The sequence below is a fragment of the Gekko japonicus genome, unplaced genomic scaffold (assembly GCF_001447785.1).
Source record: "Gekko japonicus isolate JY-2015 unplaced genomic scaffold, Gekko_japonicus_V1.1 scaffold1736, whole genome shotgun sequence".
NCBI lineage: Eukaryota > Metazoa > Chordata > Lepidosauria > Squamata > Gekkonidae > Gekko > Gekko japonicus.
In genome coordinates, this window is record NW_015170333.1 from 165,297 (window position 1) to 187,543 (window position 22,247).

The following is a 22,247-nucleotide window of genomic DNA, read 5'->3' on the forward strand; positions in this document are numbered from 1 at the left end:
AAGTGGAACGTGGACGCCACGCGAGGGATGAGGTGAGCTCTGCAACTTACTTGGCTGCTTCTTGCTCTTCATGGCCCGACTGAGGGCTGCTGGGAGCAGGGGGTGGGGCTTGTTGCATGTGCCCACCCCCTGGGCTCCTTACTGCCGGAGCTCCACTCCTGTGCGATCCTACAGGAAATGACCCCTGCTGGTTAGTATTTGGATGGGAGACCTTCATGGCATATCAGGGTTGGTATGCAGAGGCAGGCAATGGCAAACCACCCCTGAATGTCTCTCACCTTGAAAACCTTACGGGGTTTCCCTAAGTCTGGTTGGTGCAACCTCTACCATATGTATGCTTAATACAGAAGAAGCAGAAGAGGAGGAGGAGGAGGAGGAGGAGGAGGAGGAGGGGGGGGATTGGATTTATACCCTCCCCTTCACTACCCGAAGGGGTCTCAGAGCGGTTTACAATCCCTTTCCCTTCCCCTCCCTGCAACTGTGTGGTAGGTGGGGCTGAGAGAGCTCTGAGAAAACTGCTCATTCCAGAACAGCTCTGAGAGAACTGTGACTGACCCAAGGTCACGCCAGCAGCTGCATGTAGAGGAGTGAAGAGACAGAAGAAGAGATTGGATTTATACCCCGCCCTTCACTACCCAAAGGTGTCTCAGAGCGGCTTACAAACTCCTTCCCCTTCCCCTCCCCACAACAGATACCCTGTGAGGTGGGTGGGGCTGAGAGAGCTCTTGACAGAAACTGCTCTTTTTTCAAGAACAGCTGTGCCAGAGTTATGGCTTGCCCAAGGTCATCCAGCCAGGTGCAAGTGGAGGAGGTGCAAGTGGAGGAGTGGGGAATCAAACCTGCTTCTCCCACTACATCAAACTGGCAGAAAATTGCACATGCACGGGTTCTGCAGATGTGGTCACGACTCCTGTAAAAATGACAGATGGGGAGGGGCTGTGGCTTGGTGGCAGAGCATCAGCTTGGCATGCAGAAGATCCCAACTTCAGTCACCAGCATCTCCAGTTAAAAAGACCATCTAGTCAGTGATGCGAAAGACCTCGCTGCATGAGACCCTGAGGAACCACTGCCAGTCTGAGTAGACAATCTTGGCCTTGGTGAGCCAAGGGTCTGATTCAGTATACGGCAGCTTCTTGTGTTCATGTGACTTATGATGGCCCTAATAATAGGTGGCTCAAGTGGTTAAGACGCTGAACTGCAGGCTGTGGTAGGTCAGTAGCTCAGCAGTTTGAGACCCGGGTGCCGCATGACGGAGTGAGCTCCCATCTCTAGTTCCAGCTCCTGCCAACCTAGCAGTTTGAAAGCGAGAAACTGCAAGTAGATAAATAGGTACCACTTCAGTGGGAAGGTAACAGCGTTCCGTGCGCCTTGGTGTTTAGTCATGCCGGCCACATGACCACGGAAACGTCTTTGGACAGCGCTGGCTCTTTGGCTTTGAAACGGAGATGAGTACCGCAACCGTAGAGTCGGATTCGACTGGCTTTCGAGCAAGGGAACCTTTACCTTTTTAATAATAGGTGGCCATGAGGAGGGGTCTTTGTTGAATGAGGGGCACCGCTTGGCATTTACAGAATGTACATGGGGGAGCTAGGGATTATAGGAGGAAAAGGCAGAACTGGCAGAGACTGACCAAGAGAGAGATCTTGGAGTCGTAGTAAATAACTCACTGAAAACGTCGAGACAGTGTGTGACTGCAGTAAAAAAGGCCAGCGCTATGCTAGGGATTATTAGGAAGGGAACTGAAAACAAATCAGCCAGTATCATAATGCCCTGCATAAATCAATGGTGCGATCTCATTTGGAGTACTGTGTACAGTTCTGGTCACCACACCTCAAAAAGGATATTATAGCATTGGGAAAAGTGCAGAAAAGAGCCACTAGAATGATAAAAGGGTTGGAACACTTTCCCTCTGAAAAAAGGTTAAAACGCTTGGGGCTCTTTAGCTTGGAGAAACGGCGGCTGAGGGGTGACATGATCGAGGTTTACAAGATTATGCATGGGATAGAGCAGGTAGAGAACGAAGTCCTTTTCTTCCGTTCTCACAATACAGGAACTCGTGAGCAGTCCATGAAATTGCTGAGCAGTCGGGTTAGAACGGATAAAAGGAAGTACTTCTTCACCCAAAGAGTGATTAACACATGGAATTCACTGCCACAGGAGGTGGCGGCGGCTACAAGCATGGACCTGTTTCAAAAGGGAATTGGATAAACATATGGAGCAGAGGTCCATCAGTGGCTATAGCCACAAGGTATGGATAGGAACTCACAGGTTGGGGCAGGTGATGCTCTGAATTCTTGGTGCTTTTTTTGGGGGGGGGGAACAATGGGAAGTCTTCTAGTGTCCTGGCCCAACTGGTGGACCTCCTGATGGCACCTGGTATTTTTGGCCACTGTGTGACACAGAGTGTTGGACTGGATGGGCCATTGGCCTGATCCAACATTGGCTTCTCTTATGTTCTTATGACAGGAAACTGTTCCTATATCTTTAAGAGTAGCCAGTTTGGTGTAGTGGTTAGGAGTGTGGACTTTAATCTGGGAGAACCGGGTTTGATTCCCCACTCCTCCACATGCAGCTGCTGGCGTGACCTTGGGTCAGTCACAGAAATCAATATGTGAGTCTTTCTGGGAATGGAGATAAAGCTTATGGGTGGCCAATGTCTACATGCAAAGCTGCTGTTGAAGGGGCAGGATGGTGCACGATACTGTTATCAGAATCCTCGTGATGCCGTCATAATTTTAATTAGAAGAAAAAGGAAGGGGAACGGGGAAAGCGGCGTGAAAGGGATGAGAGAAAGGGCAAGAATAACCCCACCTACATGTACACTCATCGAACACGGTAACGAGGGAATAGTTATGCAAAACCTGTTTGTAGCTGCCTGTCCCAAACATTTATCCCCTCCAGCTACGGAGCGTGATGCATGTGTAATCGGTTAAGTTCACCATCCCCATTTTTCACGGTTTAGAGATCAGCGTGGCCACTCAAGTGCGAGAGCCTGGTGCAGCCCGGTGACTATGGGTACGGCAGGGGTCCCCAGCCTTTTTGAGCCCGGCAGGCATTTTTGGGATTCTGCCTCAGGGTGGTGGGCGCAGCTACAAAATGGCTGCCGCGAGAGGCCGAGCTGCTCTCACAGAAGAGGCCAAAGCGCAGGGGAGAAGGGGGATACTTTTTTTTTAAAAATGCACCGGCAAAAAGGAGCAAAAGATAATAAAACCAGCACCGCGGTGTCAGCTGCCACAGAAACAATGTTATATTAATCTGCCCAGCCAATTGGAACTCCAGTGGCCAATCAGAAGCCCTGCTGGGCAACAGCCCTCCTTAGCCCCACCCACTTTCTTAAAATACTTGGTGGGCACCAGTGCTCCCTTTAAGCCAGAGGTGTCAAACTCATTTGTTATGAGGGCCGGATCTGACATAAATGTCTCTTTGGTCGAATCTGCATTTGTCTTTCCCACCAGTGTCCCAGCCTTCTGACACCGTCTTTAGAAAAGCTGTCTACATTTGGTGTCGTTTTCACACCTCAACGGTGCTAGCATACTTTTGCACGTCCGCATATGTTTATTGCCCTTTCGTGGCGGCTCCACTGTCATTGCGCCTCTGCACTGCTTAAAAAGAATCTTCTCCAAACAACATTCAAACAAGCATAGAGAAAGACGGCGTCACAGCAGCACGAAACTGATTTAAAAATGCAAATGCAGATTTGACCTTTGTCGGGCCAGGCCATGTATGCCATAAGACACAATGCCAGGTACTGGAGACAGAAACTGCATAAAGGACAGCAGCTGGTAAACTCCGAGTTGGTGTGTCCTCACTGCAAGGCCCCCTGGGGTGGGGTGGGGTGGGGGGTGCAGAGGAAAACCCACATAGGCGGACCGGAGAGGCAGCAGTGCAATGCTGGGCAGATGCTCCCACGATGCTTGACTGCTGCAAGCGAGGTTGTTTTGCTGTGCTAAAGCCATAATAGAGTGGCTCTGCCCACTCCCTTCCAGCAATCCCTCCCTTGCATCAGTTGCTCGCGGGCCGCGTGAGAACCCTTGATGGGCCGCATCCGGCCCCTGGGGCTTATGTTTGACACCCCTGCTCTAAGCTGTGTTGCCTCGTGAGCAAAAAATTCTACTTTGTGAGCTCCTGGCATTAAAGTTGTGAGCGAGCGATTTGGCTACTGCAAAAATCAGTTTGCTCTGGAGCCATCCTTCCTGAGCAAAGGCAAAAAATGTGAGCTGGAGGCTAAAAAACTGTGAGCTAGCTCACACTGACTCCGCTCAGAGGGCACCAGAAATGGTCCTGGGGGAAGCCGTGGATCCATGGGTACCATCAGGGGTCATTTCCTGCGGGAGCGCACAGGAGCGGAGCTCCGGCAGTAAAGAGGCCAGGGGGCGGGCACATGCAACAAGCCCCGCCCCCTGCTCCCAGCAGCCCTCAGTCAGGCCACGAGGCGCAAGAAGCAGCCTGGTAAGTTGCAGAGCCTCCCCACCCCCAGCCAGCCTTCAGGTACACGCTCTCCCTCCTCTGTGAGGGCAGATCTGTACATTCCTCCCCCCGCCCCCAATAGCTAGCCATCCAAAACAGTCCACTGGAGCCTGAGCGGTGGGTGTTGCCTTCTGACACACTTCCGGTGATGTCAGGGGTGTGGCATATGCTAATAAATTATGCTAATAAGTTATGCTAATGAGCTCCTGCACCTCTTTTTCTACGAAATGGCCCCTGGGTACCATGTTGGGGACTCCTGGGCTACAGTCTTATATGTGCTATGACCTTATTCTCGCTGAGCTGGTAAAGCTCAGAGTATGCAGACGTTGGAGCCACCTTTGCAGTTGTGCATGTCAACCCTGGAACAAGCGTCTCCCCTAAGCTGCATCTGGCACAGGCCTGAGGAGATTGTAGGGTTGTCAGCCTCCAGGAGGGGCCTGGAGATCTCAGATAATTACAAACTGATCTCCAAATGACAGAGATCAGTTCCCCTGGAGAAAACGGCTGCTTCGGAGGGTAGATTATGGCATTATACCCTGCTGGGGTGCCTCCCCTCCCCCAAACCCTCCCTCACCAGACTCTGCCCCCTTGGCTGGCAAGCCTGGAGATAGTATTCCAAAGGTGCAAATCCCCTCCAGAGTTCCTCCTCTCCACATGCAACTGCATGCCAAGGGTCGCTTTTCTTTAAATGCCTTGATGGGCACGGCACACTGCCAAATGTCTTTCTTAAGAGTTCTTCCTCTGTCCAAGAGTTGTGGGAAAGGAATCCCCTAACTGTATAGCTCAGTTTCCCCTTTTTGTCAGAAGAAGAAGAAGAAGAAGAGATTGGATTTATACCCCGCTCTACACTTGGAGTCTCAGAGCGGCTTACAAACTCCTTTCCCTTCCCCTCCCCACAACAGACACCCTGTGAGGTGGGTGGGGCTGAGAGAACTCTGACACAAACTGCTCTTTTTCAAGGACAGCTGTGCCAGAGCTTGTGACTGACCCAAGGTCACATCAGCAGGTGCAAGTGGAGGAGTGGGGAATCAAACCCGATTCTCCCAAATTAGAGTCAGCGCACTTAACCACTACACCAAACTGGCTCTCTTACCCAGAAACCTGATCAATGCTATTGAAGGTGGAACCTCTTCTGCACTGTGCATTTCCACAACTGATAACCCCTTTTTTCAGGCAAATTTAGCTAGTGGCGTGTGGAAACCAGTTTTCCTTGACCTACCTTCAGGACTAGATCCCCCCCCCCCTCTACTCTGTGTTTCCTGTTCCAAATCAAACATGCTGCAGAGACATACCGAGAATTATCCCACAGAACTGCTAGATTGTGTGTCGTTGCTTACGTGATTCTTGGGCTATCGAAAAGAAGAACAAGTGAGATATTTTTAACCATCTCCGGAAGAATCTTCCCCTCCGACAGTAACCCAAGTCGGTGATGTACTTTTGCCATCTACTGGATCTCAGTGGAAGCATCAAGTGGAGAAATCTCATTTTGGCCAGGAGCTTGGAGGAGAGGAAGGTGAGGTATCGCCCCCACCTTGGATACTGGCTGATTCTGCATTGGCTTTTCCCTCCGTTGTTTTACAAATCCCACGCTGGAGCGGAAATTCCCCTCTGCATTGCATGTTGCTTTCACTTCCTTTGCTCATCGGATTTTATGGTAGCCTCCACACTCCACGCCACTTTCGCTTCCTTTGATCATCGGATTTTATGGTAGCCTCCACACTCCATGCCACTTTCGCTTTCTTTGACCATCGGATTTTATGGTAGCCTCCACACCCCACGCCACTTTCGCTTGAGCTCTTTTTGTAGCAGGTACTCATTTGCATATTAGGCGACACCCCCCCAATGCAGCCTATCCTCCAAGAGCTTACAGTAGCTCCTGTAAGAAGAGCTCTGTAAGCTCTTGGAGGATTGGCTACATTAGGGGGTGTGGCCTAATATGCAAAGGAGTTCCTGCTACAAAAAGAGCCCATTTATGGCCATTTTATGACCGTTCAGGGGTGACCTTGCAGTCAGTACGGCGTTGCCCCGAGGTATTTGGATGTGGTTTTGAGCTGCAGGTTGGGAAATTCCTGGAGATTTAGAGGTGGAGCCTGGGGAGGACAGAGTTTGGGGAGGGGAGGGACCACAGCAGGTTATACTGCCATAGAGGAGAATGGCAAGCCTACCACTCACGGATGGAGAGCGGGAGTCCTTTGACCTTCGGAGAAGTTGACCAAGGACCACGTTCATCACTAGGGTGACTGAACCACAAAGACCCCCCCACACACACACAGCATCAGAGACTCTTCTTCTTCTTTGGAGAGCCAGTTTGGTGTAGTGGTTAAGTGTGCGGACTCTAATCTGGGAGAACCGGGTTTGATTCCCCACTCCTCCACTTGCACCTGCTGATGTGACCTTGGGTCAGTCACAAGCTCTGGCACAGCTGTCCTTGAAAAAGAGCAGTTTGTGTCAGAGTTCTCTCAGCCCCACCCACCTCACAGGGTGTCTGTTGTGGGGAGGGGAAGGGAAAGGAGTTTGTAAGCCGCTCTGAGACTCCTTCGGGTAGTGAAGGGCGGGATATAAATCCAATCTCTTCTTCTTCTCTCTCTCTTCTTTCAAGGATTTCATGGATCAAACAGTAACTCAGTTCTCTCAGACATAGTTCCTTCTTTTAATTAAAAAAAAATTAAGTGCAACTTTTAATATTTGCAACCTTGACGAACGCCTCTGGACCCGGGATCTCGACTCCCTATTCTATCACTGCCCTCTTTTGTAACTAAAGAATGGCTCTTTTCAGGAAGTGCTTCAAGTACCTGAATTGACACATGCCTCGAGACTGCACGGATGGCATAATAACGATCGTAGTTTTGATAATGGTAATGTGAATGAGAAGCCCAGCCTTTCTCCGATGGTATGCTCTGTCACTTCACATGGGTCAGTAACCCTTGCTTTTATGCACCTGTCCTTGAAGCTTAATGATATTCCTGCTACTTGGTAATTAATGCCTTCTGTTAAACAAATGTTTGATGATTATTTAAAGTCTAAAAGGGTTGCTGCATTAGAGTCCCACAGCAAGAATAAGCAGGACTCTCACGACACTCTCAAGCAGTGTTCCCTCTAAGCTGAGTTAGTGTGAGCTAGCTCACAGTTTTTTAGCCTCTGGCTCACAGATTTCTGTCTTCGCTCGGGAGGGATGGTTCCGGAGCAAACTAATTCATGCAGCAGCCAAATTGCTCGCTCGCAACTTTAATGCCAGGAGCTCACCAAGTAGAATTTTTGCTCACAGGACTCCACAGCTTAGAGGGAGCCTTGCTCTCAAGATGAATACGGTTTCATTCGAGCACTAGTTTTTTCTGCACCAGTTTGGCAGATGAATGAAATGAGTCCTCAACTGCCAGACAATGTGTAACATTGATTTAATACTGAACATGAGTTCTCCCATGCAGAGCAAAAAATCCACAGGATCATAGAATCATAGAATCACAGTGCTGGAAGGGGCCATACAGGTCATCTAGTCCAACTCCCTGCTCAGTGCAGGATCGGCCTAGAGCAATGATGGTGAACCTTTTAGAGACTGAGTGCCCAAATTGCGACCCAAACCCCACTTATTTATCGCAAAGTGCCAACACGGCAATTTAACCTGAATACTGAGGTTTTACTTTAGAAAAAACAACTCATACATTAACTTAAGATGATCCAAACAAAGTAAGGAAAGCAATCCCAAATGCTTTCATTTACTTACAATTATTTGGCAGAGAATTCGACACTTTAATGATGGTCTGGGCCTGGTTGGGGCGTTGGCACGCGTGCCCACAGAGAGGGCTCTGAGTGCCACCTCTGGCCCCCGTGCCATAGGTTCGCCACCACTGGCCTAGAGCATCCCTGACAAGGGTTCATCCAGCCGCTGCTTAAAGGCTGCCAGTGAGGGGGAGCTCACAACCTCCCCAGGCAGCTGATTCCACTGCTGCACAACTCTGACTGTCAAAAAGTTTTTCCTAAGATCCAGCCCTTCCAGTACTTCAAGAGAGCACTCAACCTCCTCTTCTCCAGACTAGATATTCCCAAGTCCCTCGGCCTTTCCTCACAGGACTTGGTCTCCTGGCCCCCAATCATCCTCGTCACTCTCCTCTGCACCCGCTCCATTCTGTCCACATGCAAGTTTGCAGACAAATAAAAAGCTGAGTTGTTTAAATGCCGAGATGTTTGTTAAAAAACACCAACTGTCAAAGCGATGTCTGTACTTACACAAACATTGCAGCTTCAAGGGGAAATAAAAGGAGATACCACAATGTATTGGTGCAAGATTTCACCTGCCAGTTTGGGTTGCTTTGCAAGCCTTGCAAATTGTCAGCGCAGGTTCTGGGCAAGAGGAAGATGGCCTTGATGGGGAAGAGGAGAAAGGTGGCAGCAGCAGTGTGAGAAAGGAGTGCCACAATGGGAGGCTGTAGAGGGACAAAGAGGCTTCTCTGTTGTAACAGTGGTATGGTGTCAGTGGTACAGTGGCAGGGAGAAAGGGGGGACCTGCGAGGGGATGGAAGTTTCCATCCCAGCAAGTTCTCTGTGGGTCTCCTGTTTGGAGGTTAGGAGTTTAGGAAGAAAAGGTAAAGGTATTTATTTATTTATTTATTTAATTCAATTTATACCCCGCCCTCCCCGCAATGCGGGCTCAGGGCGGCTTACATAGGGGCAAACGCCAATATAAAACATAATTAAAACCATTTAAAATCAAACAGGTTCCCTTGCTCGAAAGCCTGTCGAATCCGACTCTAGGGTTGCGGTGCTCATCTCCGTTTCAAAGCCGAAGAGGCAGCGCTGTCCGAAGATGTTTCCGTGGCCATGTGGCCGGCATAACTAAACACCAAGGTGCATGGAACGCTGTTACCTTCCCACCAATGTGGTACCTATTTATCTCCTTGCAATTTCTTGCTTTCGAACTGCTAGGTTGGCAGGAGCTGGAACTAGAGATGGGAGCTCACTCCATCATGCGGCAACCCGGGTCTCGAACTACTGACCTTCCACAGCCTGCAGTTCAGCGTCTTAACCACTTGAGCCGCCGCAGCTCCTTTAGGAAGAAAAAGAAAGTATAAATGTTGGGTGTGACCAGAGCTTTTTTTTTTTTTTTTTTTGGAAAAAGAGGTGCCGGAACTCTCAAGAGGGAAATGAAGTTTTCAATCTGTATACTGAAAACTCATGAACTTTTAAACATCTTTAAAAGAATTTTGTTGAAGAGGTTCCAGAACTCCATTCTGGCCCATCCCCCCAGAAAAAAAAGCCCTGTGTGTGACACAGAAACTGCAAAGGATACTCCAAAGGTAGGGTTTAGAGAATCACAGAGTTGGAAGGAGCCCTAGAGGCCACCCAGTCCAACCCCCTGCTGCATGCAGGCTCAGCCTGGAGCATCCCTGACAAGTGTTTGTCCAGCCGCTGCTCGAAGACTGGCAGGGAAGGGGAGCTCACCACCTCCCTAGTAGTTGCCAGCCCCGTAGTAGGAGTGGGAGATCCCCTGCTCTGAGGTCACATTTCCTGCCAGCAGTGGGAGAAAAATAAAATTGTAAAAATGGCCATCAACTGATGTCACTTCCAGGTAAACCCAGAAGTGATGCTATACCGTTGGCTACCCCCATGTAAACAACCCCCCCCCCCCCCCCCCCCCCCCCACCCCCTGTCCCAACCATGTAAACCCCCCCCCCCCCCCCGTCTCCCGCTGCCACAGGCATTGGCAAGCACAAGAAAAAGGCCCAGACATGCCGGAGTATGTCAGCACAGTAACGGTCTTTGGGGTTATACATCTGACTCCCTTCAAAGACCAAGTTTGGATTTCGTCTATAAAACCCCCCAAAATGTTTGCAAAAACTGCTTGGTTGCTTATGTTCTCCGCTTGCCAACTTCAAAGGATTGTCAGACTCCTTTGGAGGTAAGATGAGCCCGTTTCCAAATTTAACAGTGCCACCTACAGGTTTTTGGATGAAAGTCCTGCAACTTGAAATTTTCTAAGGTTTGATCCTATCTTCCCGTCTGTATAATCTCTTCCAGCTAGGGAATGGATAATTGGCATACTGCTCCTCAGAATCCCAAAAAACTCAAGTTCTTTCTTAAGACTAACCAAAATCATATGAGCTAGTCTGCAGGCTTTCTGAGGTCTTTGATCAGATTCCTGTGTAGAATGCCTGATAGCAGAGGTCATTTCGCAGGGGAACGCGGGGGAATGCAGTTCCCCCGGGTGAGGTGCAGGGGGGCGGGGCACATGACGAAGCCCCGCCCCCTGCTTCCGGCCTCCCCGCTTCCAGCCCTCATTCTGCCAGGAGGAGGCAGGAGAAGAGGGAGGGTAAGTTGCTTCCTCCCCGCCTCTCCCCACCTTCCTCCTCGCACTCCCGCTGCTAATGAGTTATGCTAATGAGTTCCCCTAGCTCTTTTTTTATGAAATGACCCCTGCCTGATAGACCTGAATAGATATCTCGTGCACCTTTGGCTTTCTGGAAAGAAGAAAGGCATGAAACAGCAGCCTCTGACAGCAAATAAAAAACAGTGGGTGATCAAATGCCTTTTTGAGAAGTGCCAAGAGCAAGGCCAGAAAACCTGGAACCTTCTGTCTGCCGTGCATTCTCCCGGCTGGGGTTACCAACTTACAGGTGGGACCTTGAGATCTCCCAGAATTACGACTGATTTCCAGACTACAGAGATCAGCTCCCTTGGAGAAAATGGCTGCTTTAGCTGCTTTAGCTGGGAGACTCCCTGCTGAGCTATCTCCCTTCCCCAGGATTGTGAAACAATTCTGCAAACACTTGTCTGCTCTAGCGCTCAGTGCCCTCTCAGCCCCATTAAACCACCAGGACCAGAGGTCATTTCGGAGGGGATCGCAGTTCCCCTGGGTGAGGTACGGGGGGCGGGGCACATGACGAAGCCCCGCCCCTTGCTTCCGGCCGCCCCGCTTCCGGCCCTCATTCCGCCAGGAGGAGGCAGGAGAAGAGGGAGGGTAAGTTGCTTCCTCCCTGCCTCTCCCCACCCCTGCCTGCCTGGGGCCAGGGAGGGCCTTTGCGGGGCTTCCTCGCACTCCCACCGGCCTTGCAGGTCCACCGCCGGGCCCCTCATGGGGCTCGGCAGTGGAGCTGCAAGGCCGGCACCGGCGGCCGGGACCGTTGGGGGCGGGGTGTGTGGGCTTACGGCACACTTCCGGTGATGTCAGGGGGTGTGGCGTATGCTAATGAGTTATGTTAATGAGTTCCCCAGCTCTTTTTGTACAAAACGACCCCTGACCAGGACAATAAGCCGTAGACCTCGTGCTACCGGAGGTGAGCCTCAGTTGGGCTCAGCTGTACAACCATCCAGTTGTGGAAAGCATATCTATTGATTTTATTTATTCATACCATGCCCTTCCAGCACGATGCTCAGAGTAGCATGGTGGGTGCACAACAACCCTGTGAGGTAGCTTAGGTAGAGAGTGAGTAACTGACTCATGGCTGCCCAGTGCATGTTGGAAGTTCCAGATGCGATGTCCCCTGTTTCAGACCTCCAGACTTTGTAGCAAGAGAGGCTAGATGGCTAGATAGGCACACTGACCTTTCTTCCTGTCTTTACTCTTCTGCCACTGTCCCCTTTGAAATGCAGATGGTGTTCTCAGGGACCATTTCTCCTTCCTTCCATTCTCTCACTCACTTGAAGGGTGAGCTCTCTCCCTGCACGCACCATGAGGCAGACGGGCCTCTTGCTATCTACTTCCATCCTTTAGCTAGTAAGTTAATACTATCTCATGTCCCTACTCTTTCCTATCCAAAGTGTACTTCTCAGCAATGTTCCCTCTAAGCTGTGGAGTTGTGTGAGCAAAAATTCTACTTTGTGGGCTACTGCCATTACAGTAGTGAGCGAGCGACTTCGCTACTGCATAAATTAGTTGCCTCTGGAGCCCTCCTTCCTGAGCTAAGACAAAAAATATGTGAGCTGGAGGCTAAAAAACTGTGAGCTAGCTCACACTAACTCAGCTTAGCGGGAACACTGCTTTTCAGAGAAAGAGAGAAGCATTTCTCTTCCAAACTTGCAACGTGGCTCTGTGTAGCTTTGTAAGCTGAGTGACATCCCTGCGTTGTAGCTGTATTTAAGCACTCTGCTAGCTAGCGGTAACTGGACTAACCACACCAGTTAACCTCAGTAGTGTGCTTCATGGAGGAATGATGAAACGGAACCTGAGTTTCTTGCATATAAATGCAACGTGTTTCAGGATAACTTATGACTTCCGGTTGGGAATGGAAAATGTGAAACCAGACGGTTCCGGTTTTGGAATAACTCCATCAGTTTTTACCCTTCAGTGCTTAGTAGTGGCCAAAGGTTTGCCAACTGTCTGGAGAGAAATATATATATCCTGCATTCCTAGCAGAGGCTTAATGGGATGTTCTTTACTAGGTGATGTTATCGACTTCCATGCCATTAAACACTTCGGCTGCCTACTTCTAGACTTTAACCACCAACCCCCCCTCCGAAACATTAAATGAAAGTGGGAGGAGCTTCCAAGTATCCCAGGAGTAACTGGCTGGCCTGGGTCCCGTGAGCAGCATGGAGGGGCTGTGGCTCAGTTGCAGAGCATCTGCTTGGCATGCAGAAGGTCCCGGGTTCAATTGCTGGTGTTTCCAGGCCCCTGCCACATGGCAGAAAAAAACACGGCCAAAGTGCGGCTATTCAGAGCCGCACCAAAAAAGACACGTGGCGGCGGGATCACACAGATCCCCTGAGCCGCCGTGCCGTTGCTCCCCCGGCATGACCAGATGCCAAGGAGGAAGCCACTGACGGGAGACCGAGGCAGCCGGCTGTGCATGTGTGCGCATGCACAGTTCGGCTGGGAGCCTCGGATGTGCCGGCAGAAGGACGCGCCGGCGATCCCACGGCCGTGCTTGCCGCGGCCTTATTGGTAAGTCCACCTCTGTAGGTGGTTTATTTTAACAGCGGATTTTCGGCCTGAAGGGCCAGATCGGGGACGGGTGCGTGCCGCTTCCCAGATGTTGCGGTGAGATCGCGCCCGTTTGCTGCACCCCCGATCTGTCCCTCTCCCGGCCCAAAACCTTCCGTGTGACCGGGGCCCCAGTTTAAAGGATTGGGCAGCAGATGATGTGTGAGATCTCTGCCACTACACCAAACTGGCTCTCATGATGGGCGGCGGCGTGGCGGCGATGTACAGGATTTGCCCGCCCAGGCCAGTCCAGGGATAGGCGGGAATCTTGTACTTTTTCAGTACATTAAACAACAAACCACGAGATGGTCTATACCCTCTCTGGTTTCAGAACAACGTGCCACCAGAACCTCTTTTCACTAATCCCTGCCTTTCCTAAGGGAGAGATTCCAAACCCTTAGTTGGCACCTGGGACAGAACACCTTAGCAACTCATTCCCAGAGATGCACACTCTTACCAAGGTAGCATGTGTGGTGTGAGCATTAGGCTACAAGATTTAGGCTTAGAACTCAGGTACAACATCAGAGACCATTTAGAAACAAGAATAATTTTTATTCAGTACAGAGTTTAGCATAGACTACCAGAGATTACAAAAATAACAAAGTTAGTTTGCCTTAACTACACATTAATGATTCATAATACCAAGTCAGGAGTATTCCTCAGTCCAAGATAGTCCGAATACCAAGGGATTTTAAGATGAAATCCCATCCTTGCACCCATGTGCTCCAGTTCACAAGCCAACCTTTGTCTCTCAAGAGGCAGCATTTCCAGGTGCAATAAACAGACAGTGACCGGGGAGAGTGCAAGAGCAAGAGAGCAGCCAGAGCAAGCAAAACTCTAATTCCCATAGGGATCGATCAATTAAACCCCAGTCTAGTCATGATTATCTGTGGCCATCCAGCCAACCACGAGTGGACAGGGGTGTGCCCAATTGTTGGTTGTCATAGCTGCATGTGGGGATAGGCTAGAAGTTTGGAGACCCCTCCTGCAGTCAGGTGACCCAGCTTCCAGCTTCTCCATGATGTACGTGACATGGCCCATGTAGCCTTAAAGCAGGCGCCTTGAAGTCTGGCTCTTCCACTTAGAGGTGTGAAAGAATGTGTGGTTATATGGCATGGCTATTGAGGCCATGTGGCCTCAGCAGTTGGCTTGCAACAGGAAACAAGACACAGCATGTTATCAGAAAGACATCATAGGAGAAGGCATGGATTATAGAAAGCAGAAATCAACATTTCTATACAGGTGGGATCAGACAGATTTCCCCCAGCCGCCGCGCAGGTCCTCCCCCGCACGATCAGATGCCAGGAGGAAGCCATGGACCGGAGAGTGAGGCCAGCCCACTGTGCATGCATGTGCATGCGCAGTTTGGCAGGACCTCACATGCTGCGGGAGAGATGGGCGCGCTGGCGATCAGACGGCCGTCCCTGCAGTGCATTTTCAGGTAGGTAGTAGTGTTTTCTAGGGGGGGTTTTGATGCACAGTTTTGCCCGGAAGGGACAGATCGGGGACTGGTGCACGCCGCTTCCCAGATATTGTGGTGTGATTGCGCCCGCTTGAGGCGCCCCCGATCCATCCCTCTCACGTGGCAAATCCTCCCATGTGACCGGGGCCGCAGTTCTCTCAGGACTCCTTCAGACCCACCTGCCTCACACAAGATGCCTGTAGTGGGGAGAGGATGGGAAGGCAATTGTAAGCAACTTTGAGACTCCTTAGGGTAGAGGAAAGCAGGGTATAAAAACTACCTCTTCTTCTTCTTCTGTCAGTGAAAAATATTTATTAATGGCATGTTTGAAGTCGTTATCGTGCTTTCCCCGCAAACGTTGCATGCCCCTCCCCTCCTCAAGTGTTTGATAAGGTGTTTTTTATTTCCACTTGGCTCTGTTTATTTCAGTTGAGTCACCGGTGTAATTAATTTATCTTATTTACCAATGTTTGCCGTTTTATAACTGTGACTAGCAGGGTGACTCACCACTGAGGGAAAGAGAGGGCTGGCATCGAAGTGAGAGTGTTTCAGATTTTTCTTCTTCCTTTTTTCACATGGAAGGCAAACCGATTGTGACCTCTGGGACAGGCTGAGTCATGCAATGATAATATTTACCTCTGTTGGTGGCAAGGTTATCTCCAGATATCTCCCATGCATAGAGACAAAAGGGGGGGGGGGGAGGCCAGTTTCCCTCAGCTGAAGCCACCTTCCTGGTTGGGTCCTCAGTTTCTTCACACCCTTCTTTGTGATGGAGTTATTTATGTATTTATTAGATTAGATTTCTTGACCACCAGGCTCAGGGTGGTTTACAATGAATCAATCCAGTGCATTATAAGTTAAACCCATAAAGATCCAATATTTAAAAAACATTAAAAGAATCTAAGCATTAAAGACATTTTAAAAACAATATGGCAGTGCTGGCGTTCAGTCAGGTGGGAAGGGGAGGGTGCCAGGCAGATGTAAGGAACTGCCGCTGGCCTCAGCCAAAGGCCTGGTGGAGCATCTCTGCCTTACATGCCCTGCGAAACTTTAATAGGTCAGACAGGGGACGGATGTCATCTGGCAGAGAGTTCCACCAGTTCAGTCAGGTGACTTTGGGCCAGTCACTCTCCCTCAGCCTAACCTACCTCACCGGTTGCTGTGAGGATAAAGAATACCCAAAGCTTCCTTACACTGAGGTAGACCATTGACCTACCAAGACCCATATTGTCTACTCCAGGGGTCTCCCACACGGTGTGGCACCTTCCCTGGAGCCCACAACTGTTCTCAGAAAGTGGGTGAGGTCAGATCAGGCACTGGCCCAGCAGGGCTTTTGATTGGTCAACGAAGATTCAATTGGCTGGGAAAATTAAAATAACGTTTCAATGGCAGCTGCCACCACAGTGTTGTTTGCATTCTCTCTCACTTTTATTTCCTTGCTTATTTTAAAAATTACCCCCCTTTCCCCCTTCACTTTGGCCTTCCTCTGTGTGTGTGGCTCTGCCCCCTGCAGCAGCCATTTTGTGGTTGGGCTCCGTCTCCTGTGGTAGCCATTTTGTGGTTGGGCTCCATCTCCTGCAGCAGCTATTTTGTCATTGGGCTCCATCTCCAGCAGCAGCCATTTTGTGGTTGGGCTCCGTCTTTTGCAGCAGCCATTTTGTCATTGGGCTCCATCTCCTGCAGCATCCATTTTGTGGTGGGGCTCCGTCTCCTGCAGCAGCCATTTTGTCATTGGGCTCCATCTCCTGCAGCAGTCATTTTGCGGTTGGGATCTGTCTTCTGCAGCAGCCATTTTGTGGTTGGGCTCCACCCCCTGTGGCAGCCATTTTGTGGTTGCACCTACTACCCTATGTCAGAATTCCAATGGGCCCACCATGGGCTCAGAAAGGTTGGGGACCTCTGGGCTATTCTGACTGGTAGCAGCCCTACAAGGTCGTTCATATCATTTGCTACCTGATTCTTTTTACTGGAGATGCCAAGGGATGAACTTCTGCGTGTGGGGTGGGAGTTCTTCCTCTGAGTCATGGTCCCTCCCTTGAGGGTAGGGAAAAGAAAATCTTGGGAGAAATGCTGGTATAGAAATGTAGAAGGATAGAATTGTTGGGATAGAAATGTGGTAGACATAGAAATGTGTTAGTTGTATGGGGGAAATTCAGTGCAAGGGAACAGAAAAACGGGGTGGAAGTGAAAGAAACCGAGCCCAAACCCAAAACCCACAGGTTCTTCTTGCACAGGGAAGAAGTTGAATCAAAACACAGATTTAGGGGTTGGAAACAGCAGACCGATGAGAAGTTCACAGTCATCCTGTCTCTCTCTGGCCTATTACACACGCACGGCTTACTGCAGAGAATCCAAGCAGTCAAGCCTTTAAGCTTGACTTTGCATTCTGTGCCTGCTGTACACACCATTCTTTTCCCCAGGGTGTATTTATTCTGCGACTACAACCAAATAATGCAGTTTTACTTAATTGGGGTGGAGACATCACTTGTGACATGTGGGGAGTGGCATCCCAAGTTTTTTTTTTAATTTACGTAATTGCCTTATTGCAGCTGTGCAGTAGCATTAAGTAAAGTAAGGGCCTTCCATTTAAACCCTGTGGTTCAGTTCCCTGAATGAAAGGGAACACAAAGGAAGGCAGGCAAAGTTAATCCCGAAATTGACCAAACAATTTTTGAAACTGATTAGAGCAGCTGGGAAGGTCCCTTTTCTTATTGCCAAGCTCTAGTGGATTCCCTGTTGTGTTACCGTCCACTGTGAAAAATGGAAAAGAGTCACCACTCTCCACCATCCTCCTCTTCCATTGCAACACAAGCACCATTTTAAATTGTTTTTTACAATTATTTTCCTCGTAGTTTTAATTTTTTATAAGCGGTACGAGACTAGCGATAAAAAATTAATTTAAATCCGCCATATGCAAGAGAGTGCAGAGCACTTTCGGGCTGCTGCAGGCCGATTCAGATTCTCTGTTCTGAATCAGCTTGCTGCCGAATTTCGGCGGCAATTTGGCCCCATTATATCCTATGGACCATTGAAGTCAATGGCGAAAACATAGGGTATATTCTGGGGCCTGGAGGGTTTGAGGGAGAGGCTCCTAGCTCACAGGGTAGCTGCTGGAGCCTCTTCCCAAGGTACCAACCAAGTTTTAAGAACATTGGACCACGGGGTCAAATTCTACGGGCCCCCAAACAGGTTGCCCCTATCCCCTCCATTGTTCTCTATGGTGGGGAAAAAGTAATATTTGGCTGGCTGGGTTAAAGCTTTCTTTTCATTTATTCCACAGTCACCAGCTGGGCATTGGTGGGTGCTGTGGTGCTCACTGCTGGGCTTGATCGGTGGCACACAACTCAATGCCAGTCTTTCCCTCCCCCTCCCCCTCTTTCAGAGCTTGCAAAGAGTCTAGTGATAGTCTCATATCGCTAGACTCATGTCGCTTGTAATTTTTTTAAAAAATGTGAAATGGGGGGAAAAGTAATCAATGGAGCTTGCACACTGATGGATGATGGAAGGTACAGAGTGAGTGGAATGTCCTCAATGTGGGAGGGAGTGACCTTCAAGGGGCAGAAAAGGGGTGGGGGGGAATCCGAGGGAATCTGTACACTTTGAATTACTTTCAGCTCAGAAGGAAAACAAGGAGAAAATCAGCTAAAACCACTCTCAGAAAACCCAGGGAAACAGCAACTGGAAAGCGAACTGAGACCTGAAGGGAGGGAAATCAATGTAGAATGAAAGAGAAAACCCAACAGAGATGTACGGCAAAAGTGAGGGGAAACACCCGTATGTACTAGGCCTTTGTGTGTGTGAGGGATAACATTAAGCCTTGAAGGTTATAGTATAAGGTGGTGCAAAACTGACCTGGGAAATCTGGCAACCTCCCCTCAAATGCTTATATGTTTTGCCTGAACAGGAATGTCTAAATTCACTTGCCAATTGCCAGTTTGGTGTAGTGGTTAAGTGCGTGGACTCTAATCTGGGAGAACCGGGTTTGATTCCCCACTCCTCCACTTGCACCTGCTGGGTGACCTTGGGCAAGACATAGTTCTGATAAGAGCTGTTCTTGAAAACAGCAGTTTCTGTCAAGAGTTCTCTCAGCCCTACCTACCTCACAGGGTGTCTGTTGTGGGGAGGAGAAGGGAAAAGGAGTTTGTAAGCCACTCTGAGATTCCTTTGGGTAGTCAAGGGCGGGGTACAAACCCCATCTCCTCCTCCTCTTCCTCTTCTTCTTCTGGTGGACTTCAGTGGTAGTCTCTGGATATGCGGCAGCAACACCTCTTGCCCAGCCTTTAATATTAACTGAATCTCTAGATTTCTTTGGAAAATCTAATTCACATGAAATATTGTAGTCCTCTAAATATTTATTTTCAAATGGTGGGCAGTGCCATAAAGACACAGCCAACTTATGGCGACCCTGTAGGATTTTCAAAGCACAGGATGATCAGAGGTGGTTTTCCATTGCCTGCCTCTGTACAGCAACTCTTGTATTTCCTGGTAGTCTCCCATCCAAATATTAACCAGGGTCAATCCTACTTAGCTTCTGAGATCCAATGGGATTGGGCTAGCCTGGGCCACCCAGGTCATGGCACCACCCAAGGACAGGCATGCCTTCTACGAAGCACCGGGTGGTCTGAAACACTGAGAAGTGTGTCTTCTTCAGAAATAGGGGTGCCAGCCTCCAAGTAGTGTAGGAAAGCAGTGCAGATGGATTCTCCTGCCTGGAAATTGGGAACTGAAATACTTATACGTAATGAGAGCCAGAGATGGAATCTGTTTACTGCTCACTGACACAGTCGGTGTGGTCATGAGAGAGAGGGGGAGGAACTGATAACAGAGAACTTGCCCGCACACACACATTCCTTAGTTCATGTCTCATGAATAGGATGATGTAATGTATGAAAGAAAGGAGGGGACGGAGGAAGAGATTTTCAATAAATACAGCTGGTGAGTGAGAGGAGAGGGATTCATTCATTCATTCAGACAGCTTCCTGCAGACTTGTGTCCTGTCGTCTTTGCATCGCGTGAACCCTGCACCCCACACCCCAACAAGTGACACCACAAAGTAGGACCTGGGGATCCCCTGGAATTCCAGCTCATCTCCAGACTACAGAGATCAGTTCCCCTGGAGAATATGGCTCCTTTGGAGGGTGGACTGCGTGGCCTTGTACCCCACTGAGGTCCCTGTCCTTCCCAGGATCCACCCCTAAATCTTCAGGACTTTCCCAACCTGGATCCGGCAGCCTTAAAAAAACAAACAAACCCATCACCGGTGGCCAGAGGGGATCCGGCAACCCTAGCCAGAAATCAATCAAAACAGGAAATGCTTCAGTTTCACTATATCGGCATGTTCAATTTCTGCTTGTGTGAGGATCCGCCTGCTCCAGAGGCAGCTGTAGGAAAGCATTTGGGAAGTCAGTGCTTTCCTTTTTTATACTCTCCCAGCTGTCTTGCCACTCCCCATGAAACTTTGTGAAAAACACAAATTATGCATGGCTCACAGCTCTGGAATAGCTCCAGTGACTCCATTGAGACTTGGCACCTGGCTTTCAGCCAGACCAGGGCTAAATGCAAACCCAGGAAGTTCCCATTATTCATAGAAGATATTTGTAGGAAGAAGATATCATAGACAGATAAAGAGATGTCTTTCCAGGGCCTGAGGCTGCTGAAAATAGCAAATGTATGTTTGGAAAGTAGTCAGGCCTGTATTTTGGAAATAATCATCATCTTTAAAGCACACGATTATTGCGTAGCCACAATCCCACTCTGAGTTAAGCAAGTTTAACCCCAGTGGAATCAATCACTAATTTTTGTGTTGGAGTGCAGCTAGGGTTCCCAGGTCCCTCCTGGCAACCGGCAGGGGGTGGGGACTTACCTAGAGCATCAGGGAGACCCATCCTTTGTACAGGGACGTGTCTACATCCCTGCTCACCTGACCTGGAGGTGACATCATCACTTCTGGGATGTTGGGGTGACACTCTGGGAAAAAACTCTGTGGTAAATATGGCTTCTACCATAGAGTTTTTGCCCAGATACCAGAGTGTCGCCCTGATGTCCCGGAAGTGATGGCATCACTTCCGGGTCACGTGAGTAATGACACTGGATCTCTCTTTTTCTGGGTGAGTCCCCCCCACCGGCCAGCTGATCAGTGGATAGGAGGTGGGGCCTCAGAGTGGGGGACCCCCATCTTCACCAGGGGATCTGGCAACCCTAATTACAGCCCTCTGAGTTGTGCCCTGAGTCTTGCCTGCTTACTTCCTCTCCACTGTGGTGGTAGCTCCATCTTAGGAAGCTTCCCAGGCCTCAGAATGGATATTTATGGAGGTTTAATAGCACTCCAGTGCTTCTGTACCCCAGCTGGCCAGTTCCCTCCAGCTGAGAACCCTCCAGCCTCCTTTCTCCCCGGCCTTCTGGAAATGGCCATCCTCAAAGGGAAGTTGCTCCACCTTTTTCCTCCTGGGGACCCAATAGGACTCTCCTGCCTTCAGCTCTGCCCTCCCCCTCCCCTCTGTCAGTTTGGTGTAGTGGTTAAGTGCGTGGACTCTAATCTGGGAGAACCGGGTTTGATTTCCCACTCCTCCATTTGCAGCTGCTGGATGACCTTGGGTGAGTCATAGTCTGTCAGAGATGTTCTTGAAAAGAGCAGTTTCTGTCAGAGTTCTCTCAGCCCCACCTACCTCACAGGGTGTCTGTTGTGGGGAGGGGGGAGGGAAAGGAATTTGTAAGCCGCTCTGAGACTCCAAGTGAAGGGCGGGGTATAAATCCAGTCTCCTCCTCCTTCTTTCCTAGCCACACCCTCCACTCCTAACTATGGAGGTTCCCTTCATTGGCCTTTGTCCTGCCATGCCCCCTTCAACCTGGGACGCTCCTTCCTGCTGGAGTTTGCCTCTGGCAGCTCTGACCCAGGTTTGGTCAGGCTTGCTCCTCTGTGCGCTGTCTGCTCCTAGGGCTGCCAAGTCCCCCTGGGGGGGCGGGGATTTCCCTGCTAAAAGGGCCTCCAATCTGCCGGTCTGGATCCGGCCGGCGGGGGGAACCCCACCCTCGAAGTGGCCAGATCAGGCCGACGTGCCCAGTGCGATAGCTTAGCCCAGAAGTGACATCATCACACTGGGCACGTCGCCGGGCGACGCTCTAGCAATCACCCTGAAAAATCTATGGTACCATAGAGCTTTTAGGGCGATTACCAGAGCGTTGCCCGGCGACGTGCCCAGCGTGATGACATCACTTCCGGGGCTACGGCATCTCGGCGCATGTGCAAGGACTCCCAGAGAGGGCCCTGGACTCCCCCGTTATTACTTTGGTAAGACTTGGCAACCCTACCCGCTCCTCTTCATCAGCCTCTTCCTTCTCTGGCTACCCCGGTCCCTGGTTCAGGTGGGATGCCTGGGTGGGCTTGTGCTGCGGTGGAATCGGTGT